Raw genomic sequence first — 18290 nt, forward strand, 5'->3', positions numbered from 1 at the left:
AGGGGTGAAATTATGTACAAGGACACTTGGCATAATTGATAACAAAGTATTAAAACCTTGGGTTACACGCAGTCGATATCCTGGTGTAATTATTAAACAAAGTATTAAGACCTTGTTACAGTTTAAGTCCCCAATTAGTTGGAATATTTGACTTCAGGTATAAGGATAATTTGACGAGGACACTCGCACTTTATATTTATGATTGATGGACTGTTATGGACAAAAACCAGAGGGACATATTAAATAATCCAGGACAAAGGACAATTAACCCATGGGAATAAACTAAAATCAACACGTCAAACATCATGATTATGGAAGTTTAAATAAGCATAATTCCTTTATTTTCATATTTAATTGCACTTCTAATTATCGCATTTTTATTTATTGTCATTGTATTTAATTGCACTTTTAATTATCGTACTTTTCAATTATCGCAAGTTTATTTTCTCACACTTTTATTTATTGCAATTTATTATCGTTATTTACTTTACGCTTTAAATTAAGTCTTTTATTTATTTAATATTTTACATTAGGTTTTAACTGCGACTAAAGTTTTAAAAATTGACAAACCGGTCATTAAACGGTAAAAACCCCCTTTTTATAATAATAATATTACTTATATATATATATTTGTATTTTTATAAATTAAAACTAATATAGCGTTAAGCTTGTTTAAGTGTATCCCTGTGGAACGAACCGGACTTACTAAAAACTACACTACTGTACGATTAGGTACACTGCCTATAAGTGTTGTAGCAAGGTTTAGGTATATCCATTATATAAATAAATAAATATCTTTTGTAAAATTGTATCGTATTTAATAGTTTTTCCTAGTAAAATATAAGCTATTTCATATACGCCTTGCATAACATCAAGTATTTTTGGCGCCGCTGCCGGGGAATAGCTAAAACGCCGGAAGCGCAACGCTATAAAAAAAAGATTTTATTAATTTTTAGTTTACTTTTGTAAAAAAAACGCTTTTGTAAAAATACTTTTTAAAATATAATATATTCGAAAATATAAAAAGAAAAAAAATTTATATATTTTTAATAGTTTGTTAAAAATATATATATAAGTGTTATAAAGTTTCTTTATTTTTATTTTTGTAAAAATATAAATTTTATTTAAATATTTTGTAATTATATAAATCAGAAATTAAAACAGAAAAAATAATAAATAAATATAAAAACACTCGGCCTGTACTGTAGCAGCCCACTCACTTGCCCGAAACCCTAGCCCATGCTATCGCATGGCTGGGTAACTTAAAACTCATGCGATCGCATGAGTGTGTATGACACGCCAACAGTCAACCCTAATCAGCATTAATTACGGTGTATTATTTATTATTATTATTTAAACCCTAATTAGGTTTTTAATTATTTATTATTTAGTTTAGTTTTTAGATTTAATTTATATATTTAGTTTAATTAGTTTAAATAAATTATAAAATTAATAGTTTTATAAAATAAATAATATAAAAAATAATATTTTTATAAAAAATTGTACTTTTTACAACTTTAAGTATATTTTTATATTTTGTCTCTTTTTAATTATTTTAGCGTAATTTTTGTATTTTTCGCTCGTATTTAGTTTTAAGACATAGTTTTTGCCATAGTTATTTTTACTTCTAGATTTTTAAGATTTTCCGTAAAATCCCTTAAGTGCTTTTTCTTTAGACTAAGATTTAGGTGCTTTAGAATTTTGCGACGCCTTTTTAAGTTTTAGTACCTTTTTAAGATATTACCATTTGGGATATAGTTTTTCTTTTAAGCTTTAATATTTTTAGACGTAACTTTTAATTCATAGTTTTTAGTTCCTTTTTAAGTTTCGACGCGCTACTTTCTTATCTTTTATTTTTCGACGTTTTTCGACGCGCTCTTTTTCTCTCTTATTTCTCGCCATTCTAGTTTTAGGACATAGAATTTTCTACTTCTTCTCTAAATTTCTTTAAATTACGAAAATTTATTTTAAGTGGCTAAATTGATAGACATTAAAATTTTCTGGTTCATAGTAATAGTTGTATTTGTACGTGGACCGGGTTATTGGAGCCAAACAGTACTCAATTATATTGAGACCAAACGAATCCTGCCCCTCTACTGCATCTTTTGGCTATTCGAAATGTGGGCAAAATCAGAAAAGTCTATTAATTTGATAAATTATATAATTTTTCTTATTTTTATAACTAATAGGATATTCAGTGAATGCACCGAGCAAAACGTTCACCACCTTTTGTACGTTCACCACCTATAACTCGATCAAGACATCTAGCAAATATTGTCGCCGTTGATTTTTCTTTAGAATCGTCATTCAGTCGACCAAGTACTCCAGTTCAAATTTCCGATAATCCATTTTTTGAACCCGACCTCACAATTGAGAATTCGGAGAATATTCAGGGACAATTCATATATCCTGAACCATTAATCTTTCCTCCGGAACCACCAATCATTCAAACAGAGATTGTTGAGGAACCAACCATTAAATCAGAATCCTCTAGTGATTCAGATTCAACAAATTCAATCATGGAGAATCTGGAACCTCTAAGTATGGAAGATCGAATGAGAGCTAAACGCACTGGTCAAGGTCACGCAATTACTCAACCAGACATTAATGCGCCAGATTATGAAATCAAAGGACAAATTCTACACATGGTAACTAATCAATGCCAATTTAGTGGTGCGCCGAAGGAAGATCCAAATGAACATCTTCGTACCTTTAATAGGATCTGCACTCTATTTAAAATCCGAGAAGTGGAGGATGAACAGATATATCTCATGTTATTTCCCTGGACTTTAAAGGGAGAAGCCAAAGATTGGTTGGAATCGTTACCTGAAGGGGCGATTGATACATGGGACGTTTTAGTTGAAAAATTTCTTAAACAATTCTTTCCAGCATCTAAAGCCGTAAGACTTCAAGGAGAAATTGTTACGTTCACACAGAAACCAAATGAAACTCTATATGAGGCATGGACCAGATTTGGAAAGTTATTGAGAGGATGTCCGCAACATGGTTTAGACACCTGTCAAATAGTACAAATATTCTACCAAGGATGCGACATCACTACAAGGAAAGATATAGACATAGCAGCTGGTGGTTCCATTATGAAGAAAATAGAAACTGATGCTTATAAAATTATTGATAACACTGCTTCCCACTCACATGAGTGGCACCAAGAAAAAGATATCATTAGATCATCTAAAGCAGCTAGAGCCGATTCTAGCCATGACTTAGATTCCATTTCTACAAAGATAGATGTTGTCGAGAGACGAATGGAAAAGATGACTAAGGATATCCACTCAATACTAATTTGTTGTGAGCAGTGTGGAGGACCACATTTGACAAAAGATTGTCTCAGTATTGAACTAACAATGGAACAAAGAGAGAATGTTTCATACATAAACCAAAGGCCTGGAAATAATTATCAGAATAATTATCAACCGCCAAGACCGATTTATAATCAAAACCAGAATTATAACTGAAATGTTCCATACAACAACCAACAAGGTCCTAGTAATCAACAAGTATCCAATAATACTTACAATCAGCAAAGATCTAATTTTCAAAACAAACCACCACAAACCGATGATAAAAAGCCAAATTTAGAAGATATGATAACGAAGCTAGTTGAATCTCAAACTCAGTTTTTCACATCCCAGAAACAAACCAATGAACAAAATGCTCAAGCATTTAGAAATCAACAAGCTTCTATTCAAAATTTGGAACAAGAAGTAAGTAACCTAGCAAGGTTAATAGGTGAAAGAAAACCGGGAAGTCTACCTAGTGATACAAATGCTAACCCCTCGAATGAAACAGCTAAAGCCATTACCACGAGAAGTGGTATTACACTTAAGCCACCTGAAGTACCTGTAATTTCTGATGAAGCTATTCCTACTACACAAGAACCACAACCTGATCAAGATAAGGAAAAAGAACCGGTAGTTGAAAAGGTTAATGAAGATAACACAGTTAAGGCTAAACCTTATGTTAAACCATACCAACCACCACTTCCTTACCCGAGTAAAATGAGAAAAGAGAGACTTGAAGCCGAGAAATCCAAATTCTTGGATATGTTTAAACAGATAAATGTAAATCTTCCTTTCATTGATGTGATTTCAGGAATGCCTAGATATGCTAAATTTCTGAAAGATCTAATCACAAATAGAAAGAAAAAGGAAGAACTCTCTGCTGTTACTATGAATGCTAATTGTTCTGCAGTGCTGTTGAATAAGATACCAGAAAAACTATCAGATCCAGGAAGTTTCACAATTCCATGTTTTTTGGGTAGTCTTAGTTCAATAGAAGCATTGGCAGACTTAGGTGCTAGTATAAATCTAATGCCGTATTCACTATACGCTAAACTAGACCTTGGAGAATTGAAATCAACAAGAATAAGCATACAACTAGCCGATAGATCAGTAAAATATCCTAGAGGGATAATGGAGAACATGCTAGTTAAAGTTGGTACTTTAGTATTTCCAGTAGATTTTGTTATTCTGGATATGGAAGAAGATTCTCGAGTACCTCTCATATTAGGAAGACCATTCTTAAACACGGCTAAAGCAATAATAGACGTGTTTGGTAAGAAACTGACCCTAAGTATAGAGGACGAGAGTGTTACATTTTTAGTTGATAGAGCCATGCAACAACCGCAATCTGCAGATGATACATGTTATTATATTCAAACTATAGAATCACATGCAGAATTGTTAGAAGAATTTCCAGAATTACAAGGAACAGGAGAATGTTCTTTAGGAGAAGGAACTGAACCAATTGATGAAACTGAAATGTTAGCTACACTTATGGCTAATGGATATGAACCAACAACAGAAGAAATTCAAATGCTAAAAGAAGAAGAAAGATATCGATATAAATCGTCAATAGAAGAACCTCCGACATTAGAGTTAAAGTCACTTCCAAACCATTTGGAATATGCTTATTTACATGGTGAATCTGAATTACCTGTAATAATATCATCTTCTCTTACTGAAAATGAAAAATCTCAACTCATTTATGTGTTAAAAGCTCATAAACCAGCTATTGCATGGAAAATTCATGACATTAAAGGAATAAGTCCTTCGTATTGCACACATAAAATCCTTATGGAAGAAGGTCATAAAACATATGTGCAACGTCAAAGAAGACTAAATCCTAATATGCAAGATGTTGTTAAGAAAGAAATTATTAAACTGCTAGATGCAGGTTTAATTTATCCAATTTCTGATAGTCCATGGGTAAGCCCAGTTCAATGCGTACCTAAGAAGGGTGGCATGACTGTCATCACAAATGAGAAAAATGAGCTTATTCCTACTAGGACTGTAACAGGATGGCGTGTTTGTATTGATTATAGAAAATTAAATAACGCCACCAGAAAAGATCACTTTCCCTTACCTTTTATTGATCAAATGTTGGAAAGATTAGCCGGAAATAGTTACTATTGTTTTCTTGATGGTTTTTCCGGATATTTTCAAATTCCAATAGCACCCGAGGACCAAGAAAAAACCACGTTCACGAGCCCTTATGGTACTTTTGCTTACAAACGCATGTCATTTGGACTTTGCAACGCCCCTGCAACCTTTCAAAGGTGCATGATGGCGATTTTTCACGACATGATAGAAGAATGCATGGAAGTTTTCATGGATGACTTTTCAGTCTTCGGTGATACATTTGAATCATATTTAGTTAATCTTGAACGAATGCTTATTAGATGCGAACAATCAAATCTAGTTCTTAATTGGGAGAAATGTCATTTCATGGTTAAAGAAGGCATCATTCTTGGACATAAAATTTCAAAGGAAGGAATTGAAGTGGATAGAGCTAAAGTAGATGTAATTGCTAAACTTCCTTATCCCACCAATGTTAGAGGAGTTAGGAGTTTTCTAGGGCATGCCGGTTTTTACCGACGTTTCATAAAATATTTTTCTAAAATTGCCACTCCTATGAATAAACTCCTAGAAAAGGATGCTCCATTCATCTTTTCAGATGAATGTATCAAATCTTTTAATATTCTTAAAGAAAAACTCACTAATGCGCCGATTATGATAACTCCAAATTGGAATCTACCGTTTGAACTAATGTGCGATGCAAGTGATTTTGCAATGGGAGCCGTTTTAGGACAAATGATTGAAAAACGATTTCAACCTATTTATTATGCTAGTAAGATGTTACAAGGAGTACAAATGAATTATACAACTACTGAAAAAGAACTCCTTGCTATTGTCTTTGCTTTTGACAAATTTCGATCATATCTCGTTCTAGCTAAAACAGTGGTCTATACTGACCATTATGCTTTTAGATACCTATTTTCGAAACAAGATGCCAAATCACGATTAATCCGTTGGATCTTACTCTTACAAGAGTTCGATATTGAAATCCGAGATAAAAGAGGAGCAGAAAATCTCGCCGCTGATCATCTTTCTCGTCTTGAAAATCTCGAAATAGAAGTTCTAAATGAATCGGCCATACAAGACAACTTTCCTGATGAATATCTATTGAAGATAGATTATAGTGAAATTTCATGGTTTGCAGACTATGCAAACTACTTAGTATGTGGATTCCTTGAAAAAGGATTATCGTACCAAAAACGAAAGAAATTGTTTAGTGATATAAAACACTATTTCTGGGAGGATCCACATTTGTTTAAAATTTATCCCGATGGAATAATACACTGATGTGTATTCAGAAATGAAGCTAGTCAAATCTTAAACCATTGTCACACAGGACCAACAGGAGGGCATTATGGGCATCAACTAACAGCAAGAAAAGTTTACGATGCTGGATTCTATTGGCCTACAATTTACAAAGACGCACACCTTCTTTGCAAATCCTGTGATGCATGTCAAAGGGCCAGAAAAATAAGTCAACGTGATGAAATGCCACAAAATGTCATTCAAGTATGTGAAGTATTTGACATTTGGGGTATTGACTTTATGGGTCCATTTCCAAAATCTCATAATAATCTCTACATTCTCGTTGCCATTGATTATGTATCTATATGGGCGGAAGCACAATCTCTCCCAACTAACGATGCACGAGTTGTAGTCAACTTTTTAAAACATCTTTTTGCTAGGTTTGGAACACCGAAAGCTTTAATAAGTGACCGGGGTACTCATTTTTGTAATAATCAACTTGAGAAAGTTCTTAAAAGATATGGAGTAACTCATAAAATCTCCACCGCATATCATCCACAAACAAGTGGACAAGTTGAAAATACCAACCAAGCTTTAAAACGCATTCTGGAGAGAACCTTAGGATTAAATCCGAAGGAATGGTCCATAAAATTGGAGGATGCACTCTGGACTTTTAGAACAGCCTACAAAACTCCAATTGGAACCACACCTTTTAGACTCGTTTACGGAAAAGCATGTCATCTTCCAGTAGAAATTGAACACGAAGCATTTTAGGCTTTGAAGACATGTAATCTTGATTTACATGAAGCTGGATGTCTACGGTTAAGTCAATTAAACGAATTAGAAGAATTGAGACATGAAGCATACGAAAATTCGTTAATCTATAAAGAAAGAACGAAGAAATGGCATGATAAAAGAATCAGAAGTTCAAAAGAATTTAAGGAAGGAGACAGAGTTCTTCTTTTCAATTCACGATTCACGCTATTTCCTGGAAATTTGAAATCAAGATGGTCTGGACCATTCATAGTCAAAAGAGTTTTCCCATACGGAACAGTAGAATTAATAAATTCAAATGGATTTAAATTTAAGGTTAATGGTCACAGAGTTAAACATTACATAGATAGTCCAATGGAAGTCGACAATGAAGTTAATCATAATTTCGATACCACAGCTAACTAAGTGTGGGGAGAATCAAGTCAATAAAGGATAATATGTATTTCTGTTAGAGTTAGATTTTCTGTTTTCGTGTAGTTCTCGATAATGGAACCCGAATGGTCTTTCCCTAGCAGACCCTAAAGAACTAGTCTTCTCCCCCCATTCGGAATTTTTATTTTTTTTTAGGTTTTACGAAATGAAGACTTCCTATGAACTAAACCATGGTCTAATGCTACATGCTTTGATCACTAAATGTAATAATGACACCCTTCCAAGTGAAATAGTATCATTAATCAGAAGTAAATTGGACGGAGTAAGAAAAGAATCCAGATGCGAAAATAATAAGTTACAATTTGGTAAAGGAAAATCAAATCCGCAGCGAAAAGAAGAGCACGACACCTTGAAAGATGTCGCAAATGCGGAAAATGGTCACACGAAGGAAAATGGTCGACGAATCAGACATATTCCAATACCGAATTTGTTACTCTATGCAGAGACGGACCGTTTATATGTTTAGAAGAAAAAACGTTGAATGCTCGAGGTTACGCCTATGTAGCTATGGAAAACCAATTAGTCCGACTATCTTATGAGTGGGCTAGAGCATATCACTAAGAAATCTATTTCACAGGTAAGTATGTACAGTTTTTATTTTTATTTTAATTTTTAACCTTTTGATAATAAACGCTAATTTGTTCGCTATAAAGTATTAAATTGGTATTCAATAAAATTAGGTCTTGCGACCGAAATTATTGATATCATACAAAAATTTATTACATCACTGCGAAATTTACCGTTTATTCGTAAGGTATAAATATTTTTAATCAATCAACCCAAAATATTTCAAAAATTCGTCTTGAGTTAAACTAGGTTATGAAACCGAAATTACTTTACCGAAAAGAGGGGCGTATATTTTTGATAATATTTGATTGATTAAAGTGGGATAAAAGACCAAAAAGATTTTTAATTTTATTTTTACTTTGTTTTTAAAATTAATATTAAAATAATATTGTAAACTTTTTAAATCAATATATTTAAAATTGTAAATATTTGAAAAATTAATATTTTTAATATAAGTTTGTATGTATAAAAACAAAAATCTAATTTAAGTTTGGTATAAATTTTTAATATGAATTTTTAATTTTATGCATTTTAAATTTAAGTTTGGTGTGAATTTAAAAATAAAAATTTACTTTATTTCGTTAAGTTAAAAATATGATTCTTAAAATTCGTCGTGAGTTGAAGACTAGGTCGTTGAACCGAAATTGCTCTACCCAAGGGAGGGACGAGAACTTTTATTATCATTATTTTTAATCTTATTGAATTAAAGTATGCCAAAAACATTAAAAAACCCAAAAATCTTTACTTTTAAAACCGCGATTAAAAAGTGACAAATTTTAAAATTTTGTCGAGGGACGGACTAGGACATCGATTCGAAACGCCCTCATCCTAAAAAGAAACAAATTTTTAAAATTTTATTAATTTTATGTTTTATAAAGTGTAAGGTTTTATTTATATAAAAAAAAAACCCAAAATTACTGTACCCGGACCCTCATGCGATCGCATGGGGTTTACACTTCAACTCCATGCGATCGCATGGAGCTGAAAACCAGGCCAGGATTAAAAGGCAGTCTGTTCTGTTCTTCACACCACAACACACACATACCCGAAAATACTCTCAAATCTTCACAAAATTTCACCAAAATTCACCGTAATTCGTCAAATTTCTTGCTCTAATCATGCCTAGATTCACATTCTTCGGCAAAAAGGTAAAAATTACACCCCTAAACATTTAAATTCTCTAGTTTTTGTGATAATTACCAATATTTTACCTAATGCAATTTTGTTAATTTCTAGTGTAATTAGTGTTAAATTGATAGTATTTTATGCATGTATAACCTAGATTGATGCTATTTAACATGATTTGAAGCCAAAAACTTCAAAATTTTTAGAAATATAGGGTTTGTGTTCTTGAGCAATTTGGGGCTTTTTGATATAAACAAGCATGTTTAGGTAGTTAAATGATCCAAACATTGATCCTAAACATGATTTTTGGAGATTAAAGTGGACTTTTTAAGTCCAAAATTCATGAACTTGATTAATTTGATATATTTGCCATTTGAGACTTGTTTAATTGTTAGTAATGACTATTTTGACATGTTATTTGAGTTAAATGCTTATGAACTTTGTCTACATTTCCATATATGCTTATTTGAAAAAGTATAGAATTGTAAAAATTGTGAAAATGTGTATAAGTTTAATTTTGATTTAACATGTTAGTGTGATTGTTTTAAGTTGATATTTTGCTAACACTAATGCATATTTAGATGCACAAATTTTGTGTTTAATGTGTTTTGCAGAAAGCCGATACTGGAGGTTCATCATCGTCATCATCTAGACGACCTGCTCCAGCTCCAGAACCAGAACCAGAAATGCAATATGAACCTGAACAAGTACCACAACACGAACCACAACAACAGCCTGATCAGCACGTACCTTATTATGACCCGCTACAGTTACCTAATGAATTCATAGTATTTCCGCCACATCCACCTGTAGAATACCCAACGATTCCTGAACATACATTGCATCCTAATTTGAGATTCGATAGACGATGGAGAGATTACCCGACATATCAAAGTAATAAATTTAAATTGGTAACAAAAGAGGTATAGGTGCCGAGGGTAATTGATTGGAATCCTTTAGAAACGGTCCATCTAGCTGACCGTGTTAGACAGCATTTGATTCAAAGGTATGGCAGTTCTTCTTTTACATATTGGGAACATCTTTTCACCATTCGTAGACCTGTATATAAGGAATGGTGTGTTGAGCTGATGAGTACTATAGCGTTAAATGTAGATGTAGATAGGTTAGATGATAGAAGTTTTCTTAGATTTATCCTTGGCGGTAGGATGTACAGAATGTCCATGATGGACATGGCCAGGGCATTACAGATTTACACTCCTAGTGAATTGCTACTACCCGACTGTATGAGTTTGATTTATCGTGGTGAAAGGGTAGATAGGAATTTTGACGCGAATGCCGTTTGGAGGCGTATGTCAAACTATAATGTTTTTACACTAGGAGGAAAACACTCCTACTTACATATTAACAAAGCCGAGCTTCGTGTAATTCATAGATTTTTGGCTAACTCGATTATACAGAGAGGTCACAATAAGGAGAAAATGACCTTACATGATTTATTTTACCTAAAGTGTATTTGAGACCCGAGAAGCTTTGTTAATATCCCTTACTGTGTTGGTTTTTAGTTATATAAAATGGTAGAAGGAATGCAGGACGGGAGTATAATAGGAGGAGGTATTTTTGTTACTCTCATTGGAGAGTATTTAGGTGTTGATAGGAACTAAGGGGGTCCATTACAGGTTTGTAGAGAACAGGATGAGACCATAGGATTGCGGGTTTATACGGGTGCTAAGGTATTGAAGAGTAGACGCAACCAGGCAATTCCCTATGAAGGTAATCATCCTCAGGTAGAGAGAGGCTCAGACGAGGAAATGGAGGAAGTGGAAGACATTAGGGATGTCTTTCGAGATGCTATTCTTGACGTCCACGTTCGTATAGATGAGGAAGCAATGACGAGTGCGGCCAGACATAGTATGTACGAGCAGTGGAACTCCGAGCGAGTATACGAGGATTATAGGTGACGCCAACATGATAGCTGGTTAGTTCATCAGCACCAAATCATGAGCCAGCTATCATATCAGGTACCAAATAATTACGTGCCTACTCGACCTGCTCATTTTCCGCCACACAACCCCAACATCCGACCACCCTTTAACCGGTATGACTATAACCAAGCCTATCAGAACACCTATAACCAACAATGGAACCCACCTGACGAGATGAACTGGAACCCCTATCCAGACTAATTTAGTTCCATTGGTTATTTTTATGATTTTTATGTTTTTATCTTTTTACTTATTCATGTTTAAACTTATGTTATTGGATATATTTGTGTAATTTTTATCATTTTATTAATATTGTGTACTAATATTTCCCATTTAGGATTTGAAAGTTTGAAAGTGGGATTTTAAGTCCCATTTCAAATTACCATGCATGTTTATATTTGTATTGTATGTATATTGTCGATTGTACAAAACGGGGTAAAACAGCGCATTTTCAAAGACTGGCATTAAGTTCAGCAAAAGCTAGTACTTTTGACGACAAAACGAAAAACAAATGTGATGAAACAACAAGACGGAATGAACAAATGATGTGCACTATTTATCATTCAGTAAACAAACGCCAATATGTTTGGAAACTTTGGTAAAATTTAATTATTTTTCTACGCTAATCACCCTCAATAATTTAAATTGTTACTGATTTCTTGCAAATGAGGGCATTGCAAGATCTTAAGTGTGGGAATGGGTTAAATTCTTTCGGATTTTTAAAATTTTTAACTTATACACTTGGTTACCATTAAAAATACTAGTAACGCAGTAGTTGTATTAGAATCTAGTGCTCTCTGATAATAAAGAACAGCCCTAGTCTTATATACTGACTACCCAATTCTAGTAAAATTTTTCAAAATTTTCAATTAAATGAATTCAAAATCATGTTTATACATATTTATGAACGATAAAACTAGGTGTTAACACCGAAATTATTGTTACCTCGGAAAGGACATAAATTGAGAAACAACCCAAAATGTTAGAATTTATTTAAAATGGAATAGAGGACAATAAAAAGGAAAATAAAAGCCAAGTGTGGGAAAATTTGCCAAGTTATTTAAAACATATATCACACATATTTTTGTAACAAATAACTGAAGATACTTTTGTTTTGGACTATTTTAATCAGTTTTACCCGATTTACTGTAATATATTTGAAAGAAAGATGGATCTACACAATGAATCAATTCCATCATTAAAAGGAAGTAAAGTCTTCCGAAAAATAAACGCGCTTCTTGATTTAGGTCATGAAGTTGTCATCCAGACCAGCTGTAGGTTGACGAAAAATCTAGAAAAGTCATCACTAAAATCAGCAGGAAATCCACGGACCTCGGCATCAAACAGGGTCGCCAAGTGGTCAGACTTATCCTAACCATGAGTGGATCTGTCTCGTAAAATGGGGAGGACGCCGTGCAAATTAGCTTGATAAGACTAATGAATTAGATCCCCAGAAAAGGATAATCTCCTTAAAGATCAAAAATCAGCTTTTAAGCCTGATATTACTCAATCCTAGATATTGACCTTAAAGATTGAGAATTACAAACTCATGGAATTTGATGATATCTAAACTCGAGCTTGAACGAGAAAATATTTTGATCAAAATTGCAAACCGATTTGTTTTATGAAAACCCATTTTCAATGCGTTCATTACCATTGAACGTAAAATCCTAGGAATTCACCTGGAATTCATTAGGTCACCTGAACCAAATTGGGTGTCAACCGTAAGAACGGTGGTTGCATAGCATGGTCAAGGACAGGACCTTGTGCCAGACCGAAAAATAATAAGGGTGAGCTTTACTATTGCTCCTACAAAGGATAGTAATTGCATCCGACATGTTATAGACCATAATTAAAAGCATGTCAGGGGACATTGCCTTAACAGTGGCTTGTTCAACGCTTTCCTTTACAACCAGAAGGTAGTTTACCGAAAGGTAATATACGGAACAAGTATACTGGACGTGTTGCTTTCCCAATACAAGGTTAGCAAGTGGGTGACACAAAACCGCAAGTTTTGAACTAAAATTTTCAATTCTGAAACCCACCAAACCCACAAAAACAATTTGCAAACACCGGTGAAGGGTTATCCTGAAAAACTTATCTAGGGTAAAAGCTAGATTTAATTTTTAAAAGATCAAATGTTTTCATAAAGATCCAATTTCCTTAAAGGATCTAAATTTTCATAGTCATGTGGGACTGTAAACCATAACGTTACTACCATTGTTCATACCGCCGTATAGAAATCACTGATGTACAAAGTGTGAAGAATAAAGAAGTGATTCTAGTATATTTCAAGACTATATTGCTTGAGGACAAGCAACGCTCAAGTGTGGGAATATTTGATAATGCTAAAAACGAACATATATTTCATAACATTATCCCTCAAGAAAGACAAGATTTTAGTTGCAACTGTTCTATTTACAAGTGATATTCGTTTAAATAATAAAAGGTGAAGACAAACGACAGATTCGACGAATTGAAGACGCAAATGACCAAAAAGCTCAAAAGTACAAAGTACAATCAAAGAGGTTCCAATTAGTGATAAGAAACGTCTCAAAATTACAAGAGTACACGAAGCAAAACGCAAAGTACAAGATATTAAATTATACGCAAGGACGTTTGAAAATCCGGAACCGGGACCAGAGTCAACTCTCAACGCTCGATGCAACGGACTAAAAATTACAAGTCAACTATGCACATGAATATAATATAATATATAATTAATTCTTAAAATTAATATATATATTATATTATATTATAAAAACCGTCGGCAGAAGAAAACAACAACAAGTGAGCCTCCCCAGCTGGCCATGCGATCGCATGACCTGGAGGAGCAAAACTCATGCGAACGCATTAGCCCCTTTTCCAGCCCACATTGCCTATAAAACTCGCGTTTTTGGTGAACATCAGACACATCTTTTTCTCCTCATTCATCATACGATATATATATATATATATATATATATATATATATATATATATATATATATATATATATATATATATATATATATATATATATATTATATTTTAATTTTAATTTTAATTCTAATAATAAGGGTATGTTAACGAATGTTGTAAGGGTGTAAGTCAAAATTCTGTCCGTGTAACGCTACGCTATTTTTAATCATTGTAAGTTATGTTCAACCTTTTTAATTTAATGTCTCGTAGCTAAGTTATTATTATGCTTATTTAATACCGAAGTAATCATGATGTTGGGCTAAAAATATTAAAATTGGGTAATTGGGCTTTGCACCATAATTGGGGTTTGGACAAAAGAACGACACTTGTGAAAATTAGACTATGGGCTATTAATGGGCTTTATATTTGTTTACCTAAATGATAGTTTGTTAATTTTAATATAAAGATTTACAATTGGACGTCCCTATAAATAACCATATACACTCGATCGGACACGATGGGCGGGATATTTATATGTACGAATAATCGTTCATTTAACCGGACACGGGAATGGATTAATAGTCTATGGAATTATTAAAACAGGGGTGAAATTATGTACAAGGACACTTGGCATAATTGATAACAACGTATTAAAACCTTGGATTACACGCAGTCGATATCCTGGTGTAATTATTAAACAAAGTATTAAGACCTTGTTACAGTTTAAGTCCCCAATTAGTTAGAATATTTGACTTCAGGTATAAGGATAATTTGACGAGGACACTCGCACTTTATATTTATGACTGATGGACTGTTATGGACAAAAACCAGACGGACATATTAAATAATCCAGGACAAAGGACAATTAAACCATGGGAATAAACTAAAATCAACACGTCAAACATCACGATTATGGAAGTTTAAATAAGCATAATTCCTTTATTTTCATATTTAATTTCACTTCTAATTTTCGCACTTTTATTTATTGTCATTGTATTTAATTTCACTTTTAATTATCGTACTTTTCAATTATCGCAAGTTTATTTTCTCGCACTTTTATTTATCACAATTTCATTATCGTTATTTACTTTACGCTTTAAATTAAGTTTTTTATTTATTTAATATTTTACATTAGGTTTTAACTACGACTAAAGTTTTAAAAATCGACAAACCGGTCATTAAACGGTAAAAACCCCCTTTTTATAATAATAATATTACTTATATATATATATATATATATATATATATATATATATATATATATATATATATATATATATATATATATATATATATATATATATATATATATATTGTATTTTTATAAATTAAAACTAATTTAGCGTTAAGCTTGTTTAAGTGTATCCCTGTGGAACGAACCGGACTTACTAAAAACTACACTACTGTACGATTAGGTACACTGCCTATAAGTGTTGTAGCAAGGTTTAGGTATATCCATTCTATAAATAAATAAATATCTTGTGTAAAATTGTATCGTATTTAATAGTTTTTCCTAGTAAAATATAAGCTATTTCATATACGCCTTGCATAACATCAACGGGCACCTCCTCAGGGTCCTCGTCGGAATCCTCATCACTGGAGTCATCAGAGGATGAGTCGTCGGATGATGAGTCATCGAAAATAGCTGGAGGTGGCTCTGCTCGGCCGGTATTCATAATCCGATATCTGAAAGGCGGAATCGGCACGACACGTCCATAAAGAATGCGTCTGTACCAATGGTTATGCTCATTATGGAACGGAACGTCCCCATATTCCCCGGGAATCACAACATCACTGGAACGGTGTTGTGGCTCTGAGGGTCCTAGGATGCGTAGAGCTGGAATATCTGGTGGATCTTCGTATCCGTCTGAGGTGATCACTGAGTCGGGTGCATGGCCACTGGCTCCAGAGGACGAAGCGCCAGAGTCACTGGAGTGTGTCGATGACGGGATCTGTGAATCGGCAACAATGGCAGGTGAGGTGGAGGGTGAGTCTGAGTCGCGCTACAAAATGATAATGGGCGGGACATCCGACATTTGAACAGGGAAAAATGACTTTTTTCATGTCAGTAGGTCATAAAGCAAACACGTATTAGGCAAAATAACTACGACAGTCTAGATCATCTATAGCAGTAAATAACATGGTAATAATAGAAAATCGTACAGAAGTATCATGCAATCGAAAGCAGATAATGTCATGCAGTAGTGAAAATCAAGTAGCGGTATACGTCATATAGCAGTAAAAGTAAGCAGCAGCATGCAGTAAGTCTCGCGAAAACAAGTAAACTAGCAAGTTGTAGATTAGTCCTATTATTGAATCCTACTCGGTCTGGTCTAGACTCATTAATGCAACCTAATTCCCTACAACCAATGCTCTGATACCAAATGTGACGCCCCGTACAAAACCATCGTGTACAATTCGTCAACAACAGGATCTTTACACGGTCAAGTACTACATGCTATTTGAAAACCAGTTTTGCATTCATAAAAGATAGCGTTTACAAAAGATAACGTGACACAAAGGTCGTTACAAAGTCATTATTTTGAAAAATAACATAAACTACGAATGCAAAAGAAAAAGTTCCATGATTGAGACATCTCTAAGATTATGCAGCGGAATTCTAGCACAGTAGGTCCTTAACAGCAAGTTTAAACACCAAGACAGCAAGTCTAAACAGCGGAAGCAACAAACCTCTAAGCACCTGAGAAAACATGCTTAAAAATGTCAACAATAATGTTGGTGAGCTTTAGTTTAAGTTGTAACAGTAATGTAAGGTAGGCCACGAGATTTCAGTGTTCCAAAACAGTATGAAAAGTATATGTTTAACCGTGGGCACTTGGTAACTAACTTAACGTTAAATGCTAGCGCGACTAGCCCGAGTGGGGATGTCAAACCCTATGGATCCATATCTAAGATTCGCCTTTACCGGTTCAAAAACCAATGACTTAACATTACCGAGCTAAGGGGAAAGTTTATGACGTTGTATAACCCACACATATATAAAGTTTAAGTACTCGTGCCTAGTATGTAAAATGTAAAAAGCACATGTATTCTCTGAAGCGACCCGTCCTAATCCATTCGGACGAAGTCCATATCGATTATAAACGATTCACAACAGTTGATTACATCGCGAGGTACTTGACCTCTATATGATACATTTTACAAACATTGCATTCGTTTTTGAAAAGACAATCTTTCATTACATCGAAAGTTGACGGCATGCATACCATTTCATAATATATCTAACTATATTTGACTTAATAATACTCTTGATGTACTCAACGACTCGAATGCAACATCTTTTGAAATATGTCATGAATGACTCCAAGTAATATCCCTAAAATGAGCAAATGCACAGCGAAAGATTTCTTTCGTACCTGAGAATAAACATGCTTTCAAGTGTCAACCAAAAGGTTGGTGAGTTCATTAGTTTACATAAATAATCATTTCCATTATTTTAATAGACCACAAGAATTTCATTTCCATTTCTCATAAATATACGTCCCATACATAGAGACAAAAATCATTCATATGGTGAACACCTGGTAACCGACATTCACAATATGCATATAAGAATATCCCCATCATTCTGGGATCCTCCTTCGGACATGATATAAATTTCGAAGTACTAAAGCATCCGGTACTCTGGATGGGGCTTGTTGGGCCCGATAGATCTATCTTTAGGATTCGCGTCAATTAGGGTGTCTGTTCCCTAATTCTTAGATTACCAGACTAAAAAGGGGCATATTTAGTTTCGATCATTCAACCATAGAATGTAATTTCGATTACTTGTGTCTATTTCGTAAAACAGTTATAAAAGTTGCGCATGTATTCTCAGCCCAAAAATATAAAGGGTAAAAAGGCAAATGAAACTCACCTAATGTATTTTGGAGTAAAAATACATATGATTATATTGAACAATGCA

Source organism: Rutidosis leptorrhynchoides, chromosome 5, assembly GCF_046630445.1.
Source record: "Rutidosis leptorrhynchoides isolate AG116_Rl617_1_P2 chromosome 5, CSIRO_AGI_Rlap_v1, whole genome shotgun sequence".
Taxonomy (NCBI): Eukaryota; Viridiplantae; Streptophyta; class Magnoliopsida; order Asterales; family Asteraceae; genus Rutidosis; species Rutidosis leptorrhynchoides.